This window comes from Canis aureus, chromosome 19 (genome assembly GCF_053574225.1).
Source record: "Canis aureus isolate CA01 chromosome 19, VMU_Caureus_v.1.0, whole genome shotgun sequence".
Taxonomy (NCBI): domain Eukaryota; kingdom Metazoa; phylum Chordata; class Mammalia; order Carnivora; family Canidae; genus Canis; species Canis aureus.
In genome coordinates this window covers 39,971,956-39,990,549 of record NC_135629.1, presented here as the reverse complement: position 1 = coordinate 39,990,549, position 18,594 = coordinate 39,971,956, and the positions used below count along the sequence as shown (strand labels likewise).

Below are 18,594 nucleotides of genomic sequence, written 5' to 3'. Positions count from 1 at the left end.
CCTCCTCTGTGTGAACATGCTCCCCTCCCACTCCACGCCTATGGGCTAGGATGCACACAAGCACATGTTCACGTTCCTTCGGATCCCATTTGTACTTGTGCTCCCCACTAGGCAGGCACACACTCCCCCCAAAACATGTATCCACATGCCTGTGCATATGTCTAACAGAGTTCCAGAAAACCAGAGCCCATTGGAGATCCCTGGGTGGCTCAGCGGTTTGGCGCCTGCCTTTGGCCCAGGGCGTGATCCTGGAGTCCCAGGATCGAGTCCCACGTCGGAGCCTGCTTCTCCCTCTGCCTGTGTCTCTGCCTCTCTCTCTCTCTCTCTCTGTTTCTCTCATGAATAAAATCTTAAAAAAAAAAAAAAAGAAAAGAAAAGAAAAGAAACAAAAATCAGAGCCCAGAGAAGCCCAGAAGTCTTTCATTTCCTTAACCCAGTCCAAATACCCTGTTGTACAGATGGGAGAGCAGAGGCCCAGAAGGGTGAAATGGAAGCAGGGATCCTGGATGGGAGGTGGGGTTGCAAAGTCCCGAGGAGAGGTTAGGGTTAGGAGTCCACTTGGTTTCCCTCACTGACCTCAAGACAGGCCTCTCTGCTGGGCTATTCACCTGGGTGCATTTTCTCTCCAGCCTTTATTCCTGCCCAGAGCAATCAAGATCTCAATGCTCTGCCCTGGGTGCTCCAGTTCCCCCCACATCCCTCAACCTCTGCCCTCTACTGTCTCTTCTCTATCCCTGGCTTTCTCTTAGGGCCACCTCCCCATCAGGAAAATCATCTCAGATCCAGTCACACTCTGGAGTCCCAGCTCCAGGATCCTGCTACATGACTTCTGGCAGGTCGTCTCACCTCTCTGAGTCTCTCCATTTCTCCAGCAAATGCAGGTGATGACAGAGCTGACCTCACAATCTCACATGATCTTATGAAGCTGACTTACCTGGAAAGGACTGAGTGCAGGGAACAGGGTCCTGTACCAATATAATAATAAGAGCAATGGTAATAATAAAGCTGCTGCCCTTCCTGCATCCCTGGCCCTGGCCCCACCCTTGAGGATAATGTCTCTATCAAACTTTTTGCAAGAGTTGCCTGCACCCCAGCCACCACTTTCTCTCCATGCACATATTCACCCGTGGGGGTGTGCCCCTCAAATTCACATTCCCATCTAGTCTTCACACATGCTCTTACACATGCACAAATAGTAAACAGAATATAATTCATTTGTAAAGGAGACTCTAGTCGTACCATCCATCTTAAGCTAAAATACAATACTTCCCAATGTAGCCCATTGGGTTATGATGAATGGAGAGGACAAATACTCTTACCCACACTCCCTGCTCTCTGGAACATCTAACCATCAGCCATGAGGGGCCAAGTAGGGACAGAGAGGCAGGGCAGCAGGGCAGCAGTCCAGCCATCCCAAAAGGGGCCCCCTAACAGTCTAGCAGCCCAGTTGGGGCCAGAGCAGGAACTACTCTGAGTCTGTCTCCCATCTATAGCCTCCCAGAGGTTCAGATGTTCCTTCTCTGATGCTGTGCTTTTTCTGGGCCTTTTGGGGCCATTGTAGCCTGACCACAGGATAGGTTGAGCCTCTCCAACTACCTGGATGCCAGTCTCCACTCAATTCTACTCCTCTGTGCCCAGGCTTTTCTTCCCTCAGCTACCTGCTCTGAAACAAAAGCTCCGCTCTACCTGCCTGCACTCAATCCCCTCAGAATCTGTGGCCATTTCTCAAGTACCCTTGGCCTTTGCATATACTTACTGGCTGTTCCTCACCTCAGATCACCATTCCTTTCCTTCTTAACCTGAGGAACTCCTTTGTATGATTCAAGGTCCAGTTCAAAAGCCCCCTCCCCCTTTTAAGACTTTATTTATTCATGAGAGATACAGGGAGAAAGAGGCAGAGACACAGGCAGAAGGAGATGGAGGCCCCCTGTGGGAGCCTGACACGGGACTCGATCCCAGGACCCCAAGGTCATGACCTGAGCCGAAGGCAGACAATCACTGAGCCACCCAGGTGCCCCTCAAATGCCCTTCTTCCAGGGTGCCGGCCCTCGCCTTCCTGGAAACAAACAACCCCCACGCAGTCAGGGTGACTAGAGCCCCAAGACTGGACGCAGTGAGGGAGGACAGAGCATCTGTCAAGGCTCCACCCTGCAGGCCGCTGCAGGCCAAGGAGGAGGCGCAGACAGCAGTCCAGGCAATGGGGACCCATGGAAAGGATTGAGGGGGAACAGCGTGACCAACGGAGGCTCCTGGGTGTGGCTTTAATGGGAGGACGCCAGGCCCTTTCCCCTCGGCCAGGGTCAGCCAGGGTCAGCGGCTCGGCTCGCTAAGTGCGCATTCCTCCTCCGCTTGGGGAGTCCTGCGGCCCGCGGGGCTTCCTCCGCAATGGCCCGTGCTGTTTACGAACCCCTCTCCAGCTTGGAAGTAGACTGTCTTTCCTGAACGATTTTCTCTTTTCCCATTTACTAAACATTGATTTCCCCCCTCCTGAGCCTCTAATAGAGCAGAAACCAATACGTCTTTGTTTGCTTTTCTCGCGCGTCGGGGGCGCGGGCGGCTGCGGGGGGCGCTGCGGCGGCAGGGCCCGGCGGCTCCGCGCATGTGCACCGCTCGAGGGGCCCTGCCCTCCCCCAGCCCGCGGCCGCCGCAGCACCGCCTCCAGGGGCCTGCGGGAGTCCCGCGCGTGGGACACCCGGACGGCAGAGCGGACCGGGAGCCCCGGTCCTCTGGGCGGCTGCGGGGCGCGGTGGCCGTGCAACCCGTTCCAGCCATCTCCCAACTTTGCCGCAGGCGATTCCCTTAGCAGGGCCTCGCCTCCCCGTCGTCCTCCATTTAGTGTCTGGGGCTGCGTTCAGTAGTGGCCAAGTGGGGCTGGGACGTTCATTCCTCCTTATACCTTCATGCATCCAGTCACCACCAGACATGTCAGAACGTCTGCTCTGAGCCAGGCCTGTGCTGGGGCTTGACATGGAGGAGGACGAGCAAGACAGGGGAGGGGTCTGCCCCAGAGGCTCGAACTACAGACCCCACCCTGCTTTCTCAGAAGCGGCTGGAAGGAAGATATTCTCTGGCTCAGGCAGCTCTGGCAGGCGAGTGAGGAGCATCAGATTCCCAGGGGTAGGCCCTGGGCAGGTCACTGCCCCCTCTAAGCATCAGGCTGTGCATCTGCAAAGCAGGATTATAATAGCTCCCTGAACTGTGTGGCTTCAGGAATTAAGTGTCGCCCAGTACTGTGCCTGGCACAGTGTAGCTGCTCAATAAAAGTTTCTTTCAGGGGATCCCTGGGTGGCGCAGAGGTTTGGCGCCTGCCTTTGGCACAGGGCGTGATCCTCGAGACCCGGGATCGAATCCCACGTCGGGCTCCCGGTGCATGGAGCCTGCTTCTCCCTCTGCCTATGTCTCTGCCTCTCTCTCTCTCTCTCTGTTGTGTGACTATCATAAATAAATAAAAAATAAAAAATAAAAAAAAATTAAAAAAAAAGTAAATAAATAAAAGTTTCTTTCAGGGATCCCTGGGTGGCTTAGCGGTTTGGTGCCTGCCTTTGGCTCAGGGCGCCATCTTGGAGTCCCAGGATCGAATCCCGCGTCAGGCTCCCTGCATGGAGCCTGCTTCTCCCTCTGCCTGTGTCTCTGCCTCTCTCTCTCTATCATAAATAAATAAATCTTTTATAAAAAAATAAATAAAAGTTCCTTTCCATTCTGGCGCTGTCCGCCACCTCCCCCAACTGAAGAAGCAAACAAACGGGGGCAGGGAGGAAGGACAACTGAGTGTGAGGTCACTTGTGACCACAGTATTCCCCAGACCAGCTGGCCGTGCAAGCTCTCCCCTTGCATAGTGGGGCCCCATCTCCCTGCCACCAGGGTGCTGAGGAGCTTGGGAGATGGAGCCCCTGCTAGACCAGGATTAACATGTGACTTTGGCAGGTGCCTTCCCTCTCTGGGCTGTCTCTATCTGGAACATGGGTCCAGTGCTCAGGTGAAATAATACTGCTGACCAAGGCTGGTGCTGCCCACCCCAATCCTCAAGAGCACCCAGACTCACCAGCAACCACTAACCCACAACAAAACAAGCTGCCACAGCTCTGGGTTTAAATTCTACTCTGCTGTTATTGTCTTTTTTTTTTTTTTTTAAGATTTATTTATTTTTTTGGGGGGGAGAGAGAGTGCATGCATAAGGAGGGGTTGGGGGCAGAAGGAGAGGGAGAATCCTAAGCAGACTCTGAGCACTGAGCGTGGAGCCTAACTCCAGACTTGATTTCATGACCTGAGCTGAAACTGAGTTGGATGCTTAACTGATTATGCCGCCCAGGTGCCCCTCTACTCTGCTGTTATTAACTGTGGGTACTTAGGCATATCCCTTCCCTCTCTGGGCCTGCTGACGGTCCCTACCTCATAGGGTTGTGCTGTGGATCAAATGGCATGAGATAGCGCAGTTCCTGAAACCCAGTAAAGACTCCATTCTTGGGATCCCTGGGTGGCACAGCGGTTTGGCGCCTGCCTTTGGCCCAGGGCGCGATCCTCGAGACCCGGGATCAAATCCCACATCAGGCTCCCGGTGCATGGAGCCTGCTTCTCCCTCTGCCTATGTCTCTGCCTCTCTCTCTCTGTGTATGACTATCATAAAAAAAAAAAAAAAAAAAAAAAAAGACTCCATTCTTGGAGAAGGTACAGAAAGGATAGGTGGGCCTGGGTATGAGGTCCCAAAGGATAGGTTAAGGACTGGGGTCCTGCCCACTAGTTATGTGGTTATGTATTCCTCTAGAAACTCCACGGATTTCCTAACGGCTCTGTGAGGGGCCTTGCAGAGACCATGGTTTGTTCCCATTTTACAGATGAGAACAGCAGGAAGTCAGAGAAGGAAAGGATCTCGCTAACGTCACACAGCAAGAGAGAGCAGACCCAAGAGAGGGCCCAGGCCTACTGGCTCTAGGTGGAGGGAGTCTATAGTCACTGGATGGATCAAGGGGAGGGGCCAGCATATCTGGCAGGGATCCCTGCTGGGAGTGAAGATCTTGAGGCAAGAACATGTGTGACAAAAAAAAAAAAAAAAAAAGAACATGTGTGACACAGGCTGGGGGAGGTCAAGTTCAATTTTGAAACTTCCAAAGAATTTGGCTCTGACCTGCTTGTACCGGAGTGAAATGTCAGAGGGGCCTCTGTGGAGAAGGGAAAACCAGAAATCTTAGGGGACAAGCACCGAGGGAAGGAATGAAGCTAGGGCAGATGCAAAGAGGGGTGTGGGCAGGCTAACGGGCAGATGATCAGACTAGGAGACTTACTGACAAACTGACAAACAGGCATACAGGCAGAGAGATGGATAGATGGAGGCGCAAGATAGATGGGTTGACAATGGACAGGTGGATAGACAAATGGGCAATGAACAGACAGAGAGCACTGAGCAGGATTCCACAGAGCTGAGAGGAGGAAGGGTATTCCAGGCAGGAGGGCCCGGGTGAGCAAGGGCTCTGAGAGGAGGCTGGGAATGATATCGGGGCTCTGAGCAGTTAGGGAGGAGGCTGGTGTCTCTTTCAGTAAAGCTCAGAGACCCAGGGCCACACAGAAGGCAGGGCTGGGGTGGCAAGTGGTTGGGAGGTGGGAGAAAAAGTGAGTACGTCCCCCTCCATGCCCCTGCCAACCCCAGGCAAGGCCATAACAGGACAAAGGCAGTTCTGGAAGGGGGGTATTATCGTACCCCAAGGGTGGCTGTACCCATTAGCTCTGCACAGTGCCCAATGTGCATTTGGAGGATGGACCCAGGTTGAGATGCCTTCACTGCATCAGGAGCCAGTTGTGTGGCCAGCCTCTGGAGCAAGGCTGTAACCCCCCTGGGCTAACTAGGGCAGGTGGTGAGCAAGCCAAAGCCACCCTGAGGGAGCCAGCTCCAGCCATAGCACAGGGAGCCTCAGTAGGGGCCGGGACCAATTAGGAAGGAAGGGGAGACAGCAATAATTAAAAATTAAAAGCCAACAAGACAGCAGTTTAAAAATGGAAGGAGTGAGTAAAACAATTAGCAGAGATGAGGCAACAGGGCAGGCACGATACAAATGGAGCTGATCACAAAGCGCTAATGACATCGGGAAACCTAATTTTTACGGTGTCAGGACTGTGTGATGAAGCACTGGGCCTGCTCCCCTGAACCAGCCTCGTGCCGTCTGAGGTCGGTGGCATTTGGTCTCCCTCCCCACGCATCAGAGGAGCCTGCACGGGGAAGCCAGGGGGCAGAGGGCACTGGCTGGTGGGGACACTAGGAGGCAGGGAGGCCCAGGGACAGTGCTGAGGAGGAGGCAAGGAGGCCAGTCTGGGAAACCGAGGCACAAACTGGGGGTGATGGGGGGATATGGTGATGGTGGTGGCAGATACCACCCCCTCCATGTCCCGGCCACAAGGCAGTGGTGGTGAAGTCACTCATGGTCCTCCCTGGTGCGCTGCACCGGTTGCCGCGGAGACCAGGCGACCCTCCTGGCAGAGGGAGGCTGAGTCAGTTTGAGTAATGGCCGAGAACGCTGCCGCTGATGGGGAAAAATACATCTTCATAACAGGGTGAACCTTTTGGAAAATGGAATAAGTAAAATAATTGAGAGAAAGAAAATTGAGTTTTTATTGCTTTTTAAGTGTTTAAGTGGAGGTTTCATTTAGGGAAATTATCGTTGCTTTTATTTTTAGCCACCCGGTGGGGTAGGGTGGGGCCTGGGAAGGCTTTGATTCAGGGCGAGGCCTGGGTGTCTGCCCCTCGGACCCTCATCCTGGGGGCCCCAGGGGCAGCCCATCTCCCCAGGATAGAAAGCAGCCAAGGCTCCTTCTGGATCCCGCCGTGCCTCCTGGTGTCTCTTGGGTCCTACCGTCAGGCTGTCCGCTTCACCCCCTCTCTTGCTCGCCTCCTGACTGTGTTGGAATAGTCCCCTTTAGCCGCTCGGCTCTTGCCGTACAGTCTGGGAAGACTCCCCCCACCCACCACCCCCGCTAGGATCCCTTGCTCCGCTGACTCTCTAGATGCCCCACTTTTAATTTCCTGGCTCCTCCTCACTGGTCCTGTGTCTCCTGTCCGAAGCCCTGGTGGAGGAGTGGGGCGAGACGCCTCAGTCTTTGGATCTGATGCCCAGAAGATGCTTGTTCAGCCTCTCTGTTGCCGTCTGCCGAGCCCAGGTGTCTACAGCCTCATGCGCCCTTCCCATCCCCATGCGGCTCCCCTGTCCCACCCTGGAAATGGCTCAGGGCAAGGCCACCAAAGACCTCACCAGGCATACCACACACAGTGGATGAGGTGGCCTGGCTCCCCAGACCCCACTGCCCTCCTTCTGCCCCATTACTTGCCTGTTATTTAGGGTTCCATCCTGAGTCTACTCCAGTAGTCACTCTTCCATCTCTGAGATCGGTCCCTCTAAGACTCCAGTCTTCCTGGGATCTTTCAGGTTCTCTCCTGAGCCCCAAATGGAAAGCCTTGTGGGCTAGTCTTCTTCACTCTTCACTGGACCCAGCATCCCTTCTTGCCCACCATCCCTTCTTGCTCACTTCAACCACTGATGGATTTAGTTAACAGACCCCGTTAGCTCTCACCGAGATGGCAGCTCCAGCAACTCCTTGATCTCCCATCTCCATTCTTGGGCTCCCTGCCCTGGCAGCTTTTTTCAATGCCTCAGTAGTGTCAAGCTTTTTTCAACCCCAGGGCCTTTGCTCATGTTATTCTCTCTGCTGAGAAACTTTTCCCCCCTCACTTGGCCTGAGCAAGCACGAGGGTACTTTCACCCTTTAGGTCATAAATTGGGAAGTAGGAACCATGACTCATATAACTGCATTAACAAAATGGAATTTATTGGCACAAGTAACTGAAAGTCTAGGTCTTTGAGCATGGCTAGATGTAAATGCTTAAACATTATTATCAGAACATAGCCTCTCCATCTTGTACTTCTCTGAGTATGAACTTCATGCTCCTCCAGGACTTCCCAGTCCTGCCCCCTCAGGATACCTCATTCTCATACTGCCAGCAGAAGCCTCAGTGCCGAGTAGGTCACATTCCATCCCAGAAAGTCACTGTGGTCTTGAAGCTGGAGGAAGCTGATTGGCCAGGCCTGCACCAAGGATGGGGGAATGTGCTTGTCTCCAACCCAAGGAGGGAGAATGATGGGGTCAGGGACTCCCCAGGGATTACTGGGAATGAGCACCTGAGCAGGCTTGGCCTCTGCTGGGCCTGCCTGTTGCCTTAACTTCTCTTTCCTTGATCCATTCTTCTAGGGGCAATTCTCTTCTTGCCTGGCCCCCTCTAGGCTGTGAGCCCAGAGGCAGGAACCAGCCTGTCTTATTCACCACAGGATCCTCAGTGCCTATGAGTGAGGAGGACCTTCCTCATATTATAGATGGGGAAACTGAGGCAGGGGCTTGGCTAAGATCACACATCTGTGTTCATACTAAGGGGTCCTGTGCTTTGTTCCTCATGTCATCTCCGTTACCCTTCCATCAACCCCTCTTCCCAACCTCCTCCTAGCATTCCCACAGCCATCCCCCCCCACACCACACGACCCCCATTCCCGCATGTGCCTACAGCTGTCTGCCTGTCTGTCTACTCATCTTTTCTAAACTCCTCCCAGGGTGTCCACACTGTGATCTCTACTTCCTCTGTTCCAAAGCTGCCACGTGCAGCTCCCAGGCCCCCCACTGATTCTGACATGCACACAGCAGCCCCTCACCAGCATGCGGCTTGTTAGCGACTGCTTTCTACATCACACAACTGCCCCTTGGCTACACTGCCTCAGTCTCTTCAAACGTGTCTTCTTCCAGCTTTCTCTGGATCATGCCTGTCCCAGGGCTCTGTCCCCACTGCTGGTCTTACACCTTCTCTCTGAGTCCATCCTTGCTTGTGGCCTCATTCTCACCCTTGGGCTGTAGCACATATAGGTCCTATTCATATAGGAGATTCATGGGGTATCTTCTATGCTGAGTTCCAGATCTATCCTCAGACATGCTGCTCCCACCCACAAGCAATCCATCCCTCCTCCCAGCCCTGCACTTCCTGCAGGGCTTCTGGCTTGGACAATCCAACCTCCAGATGGGGCTTCCCATCCCACCTCTGCTCAAAACCATCCCTGGCTCCCTGTTGCCCTGTTGCCCTCAGGACCAGCCTGAGCTCCTCCCACCCACTCCCACCACACTGACTGCTCCAACCCACCCACAGACCCCTGGTCCCCACAGATAGACAAAGTGCCATCTCCGGAGGGTGTGCTCATTGGCCCTCTGGCCACGCCCCTGCTGTCCCCAATGCCTGAATGCCTACCCTTCCTGTCTTCTCCCTACACCCACACGTTCCTCTGGTTAACTGCTCCTATTCTTCCACCTTAGGTCAGAGATTGCCCAGTCTAGGGATCCTTCTGTGCCCTCTTCCCTGAACCAGACTCCTTCTGTCCTGTCCTCTCCCCTGCGGGAGGATGTTTACCCATGTGTGCATTGACGTCTCTTCGGGTCTGCTTGTGGCAAACCCTGAGCCTGGTGCTTAGTGGATGCTCAGAGAACATCACCGAATGAATGAATGAATGAATGAGTGACTTTCCAGCACTTTCACCCATGGGGCCAGTTCTCCTGTGTGCAAGATGTGGTCAAAGAGGCCTCCTAGGGCACCCTTGGGAGAGCCCGGGACCAGCATGACCAATAGAGCAAGTCCTAAAGCATCCTGCAAGCTTGGAAAAGTGTGTGTATTCTTTTTTTTTTTTTAAGATTTTATTTATTGGGCAGCCCGGGTGGCTCAGCGGTTTAGTGCCGCCCTCAGCCCAGGGCATGATCCTGGAGACCCGGGATCGAGTCCCACATCAGGCTCCCTGCATGGAGCCTGCTTCTCCCTCTGCGTGTGCCTCTGTCTCTCTTTCTCCTCTCTGTTTCTCATGACTAAATAAATAAAATCTTTAAAAAAGATTTTATTTATTTATTCATGAGAGACACACAGAGAGAGGCAGAAACATAGGCAGAGGGACAAGTGGGCTCCCCACGGGGAGCCCAATGTGGGACTCAATCTCAGGATCCCAGGATCATGCCCTGAGTTGAAGATAGACACTCAACCACTGAGCCACCCAGGTGTCCCATATGTGTGTATTCTTACCACTGGCCCCTGCCCCACCAGGAGGGGACCCTAGGGCAGCTGAGAAGACACAAGCTCTTCCTCTGCCCACCTTGGGTCTCCTTTCCATCTTTCTTATTCTCTCTGCCACCACCCAGTCCTACCCTGGTCCTTTTGGTCAGTGACCTTGGTCATAGTTCCTTTGCCCTCCCCTTGGCTTCTGCTTTCTTCCCCAGAGTGCATTCTGTAGCTGTCTCTAGCAGCCCCCCACCCCCTCCTCACCTTGCCCTGCCAACTCTATTCCCTCCCAGTGCAGCCTCTGTTTCCTGCAGCCTTGCCCTCCCTCCACTGAGTACAGCTGCTTTCCTCTAAGAAGTTAAGTTGAATTGATCTGCTGTTTAATTGCCTGATGTGTTCATTGCCTACGTGGCCTATTGGCAGAAGTGGCTAAAGTGGTGGGTAGGCAGAGAGCTGGGGTGTCTCAGTGCCTGAGTGGGCACCTGCCTGCCCACCTGGGAGCATTACAGTACGGATGTGCTTCCCAGAGAGGCCGGGGCAGTGGTAGGGGAGTGTACCCACCTACTCACACATGCATTCTTGGACACACAACAAGCATTGGCATACTCTGCTACCAGCTACAGCCAACAGCTGTCTCTCCTAGGCCTGGCATTCAAGGCCTCCATGATCAAGCCTCAACAGACCATGCCAGCCACACCTCCTCAAGGTATCCCCGGGGATGCTGGGGGCTGACCAGAGGAGGCAGCGTTCCATCTCTGTCCATCAGTCTGTCTGTGCATCTGGGGAGGCACCAGTCACTCTGGGGGCTCCACTCTACAGGCACTTCTCGCTGAGCCTGACAGGGTGGGCAGGGCTGAGCCAGACCTCACACTCATGCACAATCTCCCTCCTCTCTCAAATCCACACTGGGCAGCGCCTGGACTCTGCCTAGCCCTGAGTTAACCCCGAGCTCTGGAAAAGGAGGAGGGGTGACAAGGAAGACCCGTCCTGGAGGAGGCAGAGTCAGACGATGAGCCCTCACTGAGCACCTAGTATGTGAGGAGCTTTGACACCACTGTTGCTGTCCCATTTGGTGCTCATCACAATCCCAGCCATCCTGTCCCCTGCCTGCACACGCTCCACGTGCCCCCTCCCCGTCCAACTAGCAGTAAGCTCCTCGGGGAGTGCCCATCCCAAGTCACACTGCCCTGCTTCCCCCTCTCCAGCATTCCTTGGCCAAGGATAAATCCCAGTTGCACCTGCTCTCTGGGCCAAGCAGGAACCCTGGGTTAGGGGGTGAGGGGGAGAGTGGGCTCTATTGTCCCTTTCGCTCACTGCTAACCTAGGTTCATCTCGCTATTTCTGCCGTGATGCTCTCTGATCTTGCCTCCTCTGGCCAAGGTCCATGTGCCAGGCAGCTTCTTAGGTCCTCACAGGCTCTATGGTAGAGGTGTGCCTCATAACCCCATTGTATACATGGGGAAGGTGAGTTGTTGAGAGTTTAAGTGACTTGCTGGGGAGCTCACAGGTAGAAAGTGGCAGAGGCAGGAACTGACCCTGGATCAAGTCATCATTGGGCTGGCTGATATCCAACTCCTTCGACATCTTCTAGACAGGTAGGAAGACGGAAGCCCTGAGGCCAAGAAAGAAAGATGCATGGTGGTTCCATGCCCCGCAGCATGCATGGTATTCAATACATGGTATTCTTTCTGGAAGACAAAGCTTCCTCCTGAGAATTTCCTGCAGATTGGATTCCAGATTACAGGGAGCATGTCTAGGGATGGGATGCAATCCTTCCCAGGCCACAGCTCACATCCAGTGCCCTCTTATCTCCACAGCCCCTGGGGCCTCTCTTTGTGGGGTACCGTTAGCTGCTCCTCCCCTTTGAAGGAAAGTGACCAAAGGGGTCTTTGTCCAGCACTTGGCCTGGGAAGCTGACCTTGGATGAGTGAGTACAGTGGCTACTGTCCATAGCCATCCCTCCAACTCCTTTCTCTCCCCAAGGGAGGAAGGAAGAGGCGGTGAGAGGAGGAGGGGGAGCGGCAGAGGAAGAAAAGAGGGAGAAGGGAGGGGAGGTAGGGAGGAGGGTGAGGAGGCTGGCAGGGGTGGGGGGAGACTAGAGGGAGAGGGGTAGGGAGGAGGAAGGTGAAGAGAGGAGATGAAGGGGAAGGAAGGGGAGGAAGTGGGAAGGGAGGGGAGGGGAGGCAGACATACAACCACACACCCTGACCTGCAGTGAGGCTAGAGGGAGGGGAAGGCTGGCCGCAGGGGAGCCTGCGGTGGCTGCAGGAGATAGATAAGGTTGGGGAGAAAGACGGGGCTGATGGGAGCGCAAGGATTAAGGGCTCCAAGGGCCTGTCCTGGGCCTGTGGGTGGAAATTCAAGAAGGGAGGCTGCCCTATGAGAAGGGATGAGAGAAAAGAGAGATCTTACTTCAGAGGACCCCTGTGCCTTTGGGGAGCAATGAGAAAAGCCCCACCCCCATTCATCTCTGCAGCCCAGTGAGCCTCCTGAACAGGCTCTGGCCTGGACCCAGCCAGAGGGACAAGGCAGGGTGGAAGATCCCCTGAGCTGTAGGGGAGGCAAAGTTTTCCCTTTTTCCCTTCTGGGCTCTTCAACTGGCCTAATCATTAAATTGACATAAGACAGATTAACGGTAGAAAAACATTTCATTTCATATGTATAGGAGCTCATAAAATATGAGACTCAAAGAAGTGACCAAACAGGCAGCTTTTGTGCCTTTCAGACAAAGAAATACTAAATTTGCGAAGAGCTGACAAGAAAAAGAAGTTTGGGCCAGGGGTAGGAAGTTGGTGAAGAAATAACAAGGTTTGTTTATGCGGCCCTCCTGACCCTGAATTCCCCATCTCTGGTAATGAGGATGTGTCTCTACCTCCTGGTATGGGGAAGGTACCCTTCAAGTGGGAGATTTATTTCCTGCTTTCAGGGGGACAGAGGAGGGTCAGAACATCCTTCTTGCACCAGCTGCCTCTTAAGTAACTTTGATTCAAGAAGTCAGTATGTCAAAATGCCATGTTTTGGGGGGAGCCTGCCCTGAACCCTATTACCTCCAATCAAAGAAGGCAACTCATGGCTATGGCCCATCCACCACATACCAGCCTGGCATGCTCACACCCTGGCAAGTATGTGTGCCAGGCATGGAGGTGACAGGGACCATCCCTGCCCTGGTGGAGCTTCGCTACCCTTCACATATGTGTCCTATGCAGCTGTGTCCTTACTGATGGCCACACATAGTCTCTCAGACACCCCCACCTTTGCTTGGTACCTGGGGCCTCTCACCTGGGGCCGGGGTGGATAGGGGAATGGGAGACATGCCCATACCAGTTAGGCAGGGGCGGGCAGTACTAGGTGGGGTAAGAGCCCTGGTGGAAGCTGTCATTCTCAGAGTTAGAGCCTGAGGACGCTCCTCCTCACCTCCAGAGGCAGGATGAAGCAGGCCCTTGGTGGAGGCCTACGGGCCCCTGTTCTGAGCTGGAGGAACCCAGGCCTGAGGCTCCCTGAGTTTGCATTGGTCATAAGGCTGGGCCTGGTGATAGCGTCCTTCCTGGTATGGGTGATGGTGGGATCTGTGCCTTGTTCCCTCTGTTGTGCCCAATACCCAACCCACATGAGCATGTTATGGGCACTCATAGATGCCTGCAGTGAATGAATCTTGAACTCTTAGAAGCTGGGTTTCCCAGGGACTTGGTAGGAAGGGGTTCCTTCTCCAGGACCCTGCAGAACAGTGTGGGGACTTACCTGTGGTGGCTTCCTCCCTGGGGGGGTCCAGCTGATGAGGCTGGGAGTTAGGGAAGGGCTGCCCAGTGTCAGCCCCATGGGGTAGAGATAGGACCTGTTGGCCGAGGGCCTGGTTGCTGGGAACAGCTGATGGAGATAAATGGTCCCTGTCTGGGTAGGGGTCAGGGCTGGGTAAGGTGGCCTTGGGCCTGACAAGTGACTGAGAGCTGGGCCAGGAAGTTGGAGAGGCTTCCTGCAGTGGATCTGCCCATGTAGCAGGGACCCAGCTGTCCACAGCCCCACCTCTGCTGGGGGCTGAGAGTCTGGGGAAGAGGAGAGGCCGGACCCACCCTGTCACAGATGTGGAAGCCGAGGCCCTGCTGGGTCCACAGCTGCCCTGGGGGCCAAGCCCCTGTCCAGATAGGAAGTGGCGCATTTAAAAAAAAAAAAAAAAAAAAAAAAAAAAAAAGGAAGTGGCGCATTTTCCTGGACGTATTTGTCATGACCCTCCTCACAAAGACCTCAGGGCAAGACCTGAGCTCTGGAGAGCCTGGCCCCAGGCCTCATTTGTGTGTTCATTCATTCACCTCTTCATTTGTTCTCATGTCTGTCCCTGGTGTTCTTTCTGGCCTGCTAGAAGCCCTTCCCCACCCAATGAGGCCAGGCCCTCCCTTTCCCTGGCATCTTCTGTCACATTGGCCTCTTGGCTATTTCTCTAAGAAACCTCTAGCCTCTGCTTTTGCTGTTGTCATTTTTCTCATCTGGAACCTTCCTGCCCCAGGTGCACATGTGGATAGCAACTCTGGACATTGGAATGTCAGCCCTGTGCTTCAGGTGGCTGCACTTCCTTTAGCGCCCATTTGAAGCTCCTCCTCCACTTCTTATTTCCATACAGTTCTGTTTTGTCTGCCTCAGAGCCTAAAAATACCTTGTTTATTGGTTCGTCTGTTTATCATCTGTCTTTCCCAGGCATTGGGGAGCCCAAAGGAGCCATCACCTCACCAAGCCCTTCCTAGGAGCTAGGACTCAGCTGCTTTCCCTACTGGTCCGTGAGTGCCCAGGACCCCGGGGCCAGTCAGGTCAGCATAAGGCAGGCCCTGTTCATGGGCCAGTAATAAGAGGATGATTGCCAGGGCAATGGTCTGCCTGTCGCTGATGATCCCACATAGAGGCTTAAGGCTTTGATGCAGCCTGTCAGAAGGGGCTCAAATGGCCATGACTCCATGAACCCTACACACCCAGAAAGCAGGTTCCTCAAGCCCTGCCTGGGCTAGGCCCTGTGGCTGGGGCACAGAGACGGTACATGTGGAGATTGACACCAAGTCTGGGCACCTCCTCATCCAACGTGATGGAGATAAACGAGAGGCGTCTGGAGCTGGAGTGGATGACAAGGAGGCTGGTGCAGCCTGAGTGATGCAGGGCTTGGGGAGGGAGACAAGGCAGTGGGGGATGAGATGCTGGGAGAATTCATAAACCCTCTAGGACACCGTCCCTCATCTCTCTGTGGAGAGAAAGGAGATATGCTGCTGTTGGGAGGGGTGGGCCAAGTTCAGTCTCAGCCCACGGATAGGTAATGTTAGAGCCTTCAGTGCCACCCTACTGCTGAATTTGGGATGGGGGACCAAGCAGGGGGCAGTGGGATCTTGTCCAACAGTCCTGGCTTCCTTCTCACCCTCTTCCTCCTCCTTCATCTTTCCAGGGTCCTCAGACGCCAGGAAGGATCCTCTCTGGTTACCGACTGGGAGGCAGTGGGCATGGTTAGGGTAGCCAAGCTCCTGAGACCCACCTCAGGAGCAGTCCTCAATCTCTGTTCCTCCTACCCAGCTACTGCCCCAGGAGCCTCTACAGAAGTGGTGCTGAGAGAGGAGTCAGGGCCACGGCCCCTCATCCCTCTGAGATGGAAGGAGATCCTGTGCCTTGGAGGAGATGTGGTCCCATCTTGCCTAAGCTTCTTGGAGGTCCAGGACCAGCAGATAACCTCAGGGTCTCCTTGGAGGTCAAGCTCCACTGAGAAAGCTCCACTGAGAAAGGACAGAACAAGGCACACTAAGGCTTCCACTGCTGCCACCAAGTGGCTGAAAGAGGTAACAAATCTGCTATTCCAATTTCCAGAAGGAGGTGGAGGGAGGGACATCTTTAGGGTTGGGGGCAGAGGCCCAGAGGAGGTGGGGGTGTGTGTGTACTATATTCACTCCTCCACCACCACCCCCGCTAGCTTCCTGGCACAGAACCCGGGCCCTCACTTGCCTTGGCCCAGAGCAACTCCAGGTGCCATCAGACACACATCAGAACTTCCCACAATGCCTTCAAAGCAGGTCTGGCATTAGAGATTGCCCATCTGACCTCCACTGTATTAAGGGAGGACCAGGGGCCAGAATGACATCTGAGATCACAGCTAATGGGTCTTGGCAGAGAAAAGGGGAAGGAATAGGAGCCTGGAGGGAGCAGAGAAAAAGAGGAGCAGAGAGAAGGGGGACTGGGGAGGCGGGTGCAGCCCAGCTGAGCCCTGCCTCACGCATCATAATAGTTCTCCCTACACCAGAACTGGGGAGGCTAGGCCTTGGCCAACTGACCCCTCAAATGGTTCTCAGGAACAGATTTCCCTTCCTGCTATCTTTTAATTCCCCACCACTCTGCCTGCATCAAGGTTATACCAAGGTCACAAAATTGACTGAAGGAACTATGGTATGACAGGCAAAGTTAAAACTGAGTACCTAAAATGACCATTTCTGGAGTCCAAGCAAAAAATCAAATGCAGCCCCTAATGTGGGCTTCTCTTTCCCTTTTCTTAACCTCCAAGGGCTATATCCACTTTGCCACCCTGTCCTACTGGTGCTGATCTCCTGACGCTGTTTGCCCCTGACCACCCACCAGTAGGACACCAGGCCACAGGACATGCTATTCCTCCTGTGGCATATTTCCCAAGTCTCAGTGACTCATCAAGAATGCCTTCCAAGAGGGACACCTGGGTGGCTCAGTGGTTGAGCATTTGCCTTCAGCTCAGGGCCTGATCCCAGGGTCCTGGGATTGAGTCCTGCATTGAGCAGGACTCTCTCTCTGCCTCTCTCTGTGTGTCTCTCATGAGTAAATAAATAAAATCTTTAATAATAAAAAGAGAATAACCTCTAAGAAAAGATGATGCTAAAATCACTAGGCAATAGTTTGAGGGGAAAATTAACTTGGATCCCTACCTCACACCTTAAAACAAACACCAATTCTAGTTGGATCAAGGCTAGAGGAACCAAAAATGAAGAACACATTTCCACAAGAAAAGAAAGGGATTTTTGCAGAGTTTTAATTTGATAGGACTTTTTCTAAATATAACAACAGCAGCAGTAAAACCCAGAAAAGTCACAAGAAGAAACAAACCAGACACATTTGACTACATAAACATCAAACATTTCCACATAAAAAAAAAAAGTTTAGGGATGCCTGGATGGCTCAGGGGGTTGAGCGTCTGCCTTCAGCTCAGGGCATGGTCCTGGGTCTGGAGATCGGTCCCATGTCGGGCTTCCTGTGAGGAGCCTGCTTATTCCTCTATCTATGTCTCTGTCTCTGTGTCTCTCATGAATAAATAAATAAAATCTTAAAAAGAAAAAGAAAAAAAAGTTTAAAGACAAACAATAAGGAAAAAGTCGCAAACTTCTGTAACATACGAAAGGCTCCTATAATCTGGAAGGAAAAGACCAGCAATCCCACTGAAAAATGGGTAAAGGAGATGAACATAGAGTTCACACAAAAGGGAATCCAAAAGACTCAACCACTGAAACCAGGCTCAACCTCATTCCTCTGAGAGAAATGCAAATTAAATAGGCAAAGCTGTGAAAGGTCACTGAGCATTTCGAGCATTTCGCATTCAGCATTGCACATTCCACATTTCGCATTTCATTTCTGGAGAACATGGGGGAGACATGCTCTCCCCCATGAGAGCAACTCGTAGCTGCTTCCTAGAGTGGAAATTGTAGAACCTCCATGAAAGCAACTTGGCAATATCTATCAAAATTAAAAATGCACAGGTCCTTTGACCTAGCACTGCCCACTTCTAGGAATTTATCCTACAGATACATTCATATGCATGTGAAATTATACCCCAGGACGTTCACTGTGTGATGTTTCTAAGAGTAATTGGTTGGAAACACCCCGCCCCAGGAGCCTGGCTGAGTGACTATGGAGCATCCTCCTTGTACAGACTACACAACTATTAGAACAGATGAGGGTGGGGCGGCGCTCCATGTAGGGAGGTAAGAACAAGGTGCAGTGTATGCACAGGATGTTAATCTTAAGGTTTTTATAAAGAAGGGTAAGTGTTATGGAACACTGAGGTGCCCTCCAGACCTCTCAGCCCCTGTCTTCCTTGCCCTGTCCCAGGAAATTGAGCCTTGGGTGTCCTCTATCTGACTCCGCCCTCTCTCTGGTGCTTATTCCTTTGGTCCCTCCCAGTCCATCCTCCTTTTGATTTTTCTAAATGGAAATCGGGTCACATTCCTCCCTGTTCACACTCGTGGCTTCCCATCCCTCTCTGAGTAGAAGTCAATCCCCACCTCTGATCATGAGGCCCTGCCATGACTTTTGAGGGTCTGTTCCGGCCGTCTCCCTGTCTTCTGTACCTCCAAATCTCTCCCAGGCTCCTGGTCTTACCATAGCTCCCTCTGCCTGCGATGTGCTCCTACCTGAGGGGACAGCCTCCCAGGCCAAACTTGTCCTCTCCTGGCTGCTGTGCTCCTGCCCTCATAGTGTCAGCCCTCACTGTAGTGCCTGCTGCTAGGCTGGGCTCTGCCAGGAGGCTGAAAGCAGGAGTGCTCTTTCCTGAGCCTCACCAG

General features: G+C 53.3%; 1 long non-coding RNA gene across 1 annotated transcript; it reads right to left on the bottom strand.

Annotated features, from left to right (window-relative positions):
* Positions 1-7,788: 7,788 nt before the first annotated feature.
* On the bottom strand, positions 7,789-16,261 carry LOC144290010 (uncharacterized). Its single transcript, XR_013357898.1, has 3 exons — positions 16,022-16,261; positions 11,379-11,669; positions 7,789-8,066 (listed from the first exon to the last, which is right to left on the bottom strand). It is a non-coding gene; the product is annotated as an uncharacterized LOC144290010 (long non-coding RNA).
* Between the last annotated feature and the right edge of the window lie 2,333 nt (positions 16,262-18,594).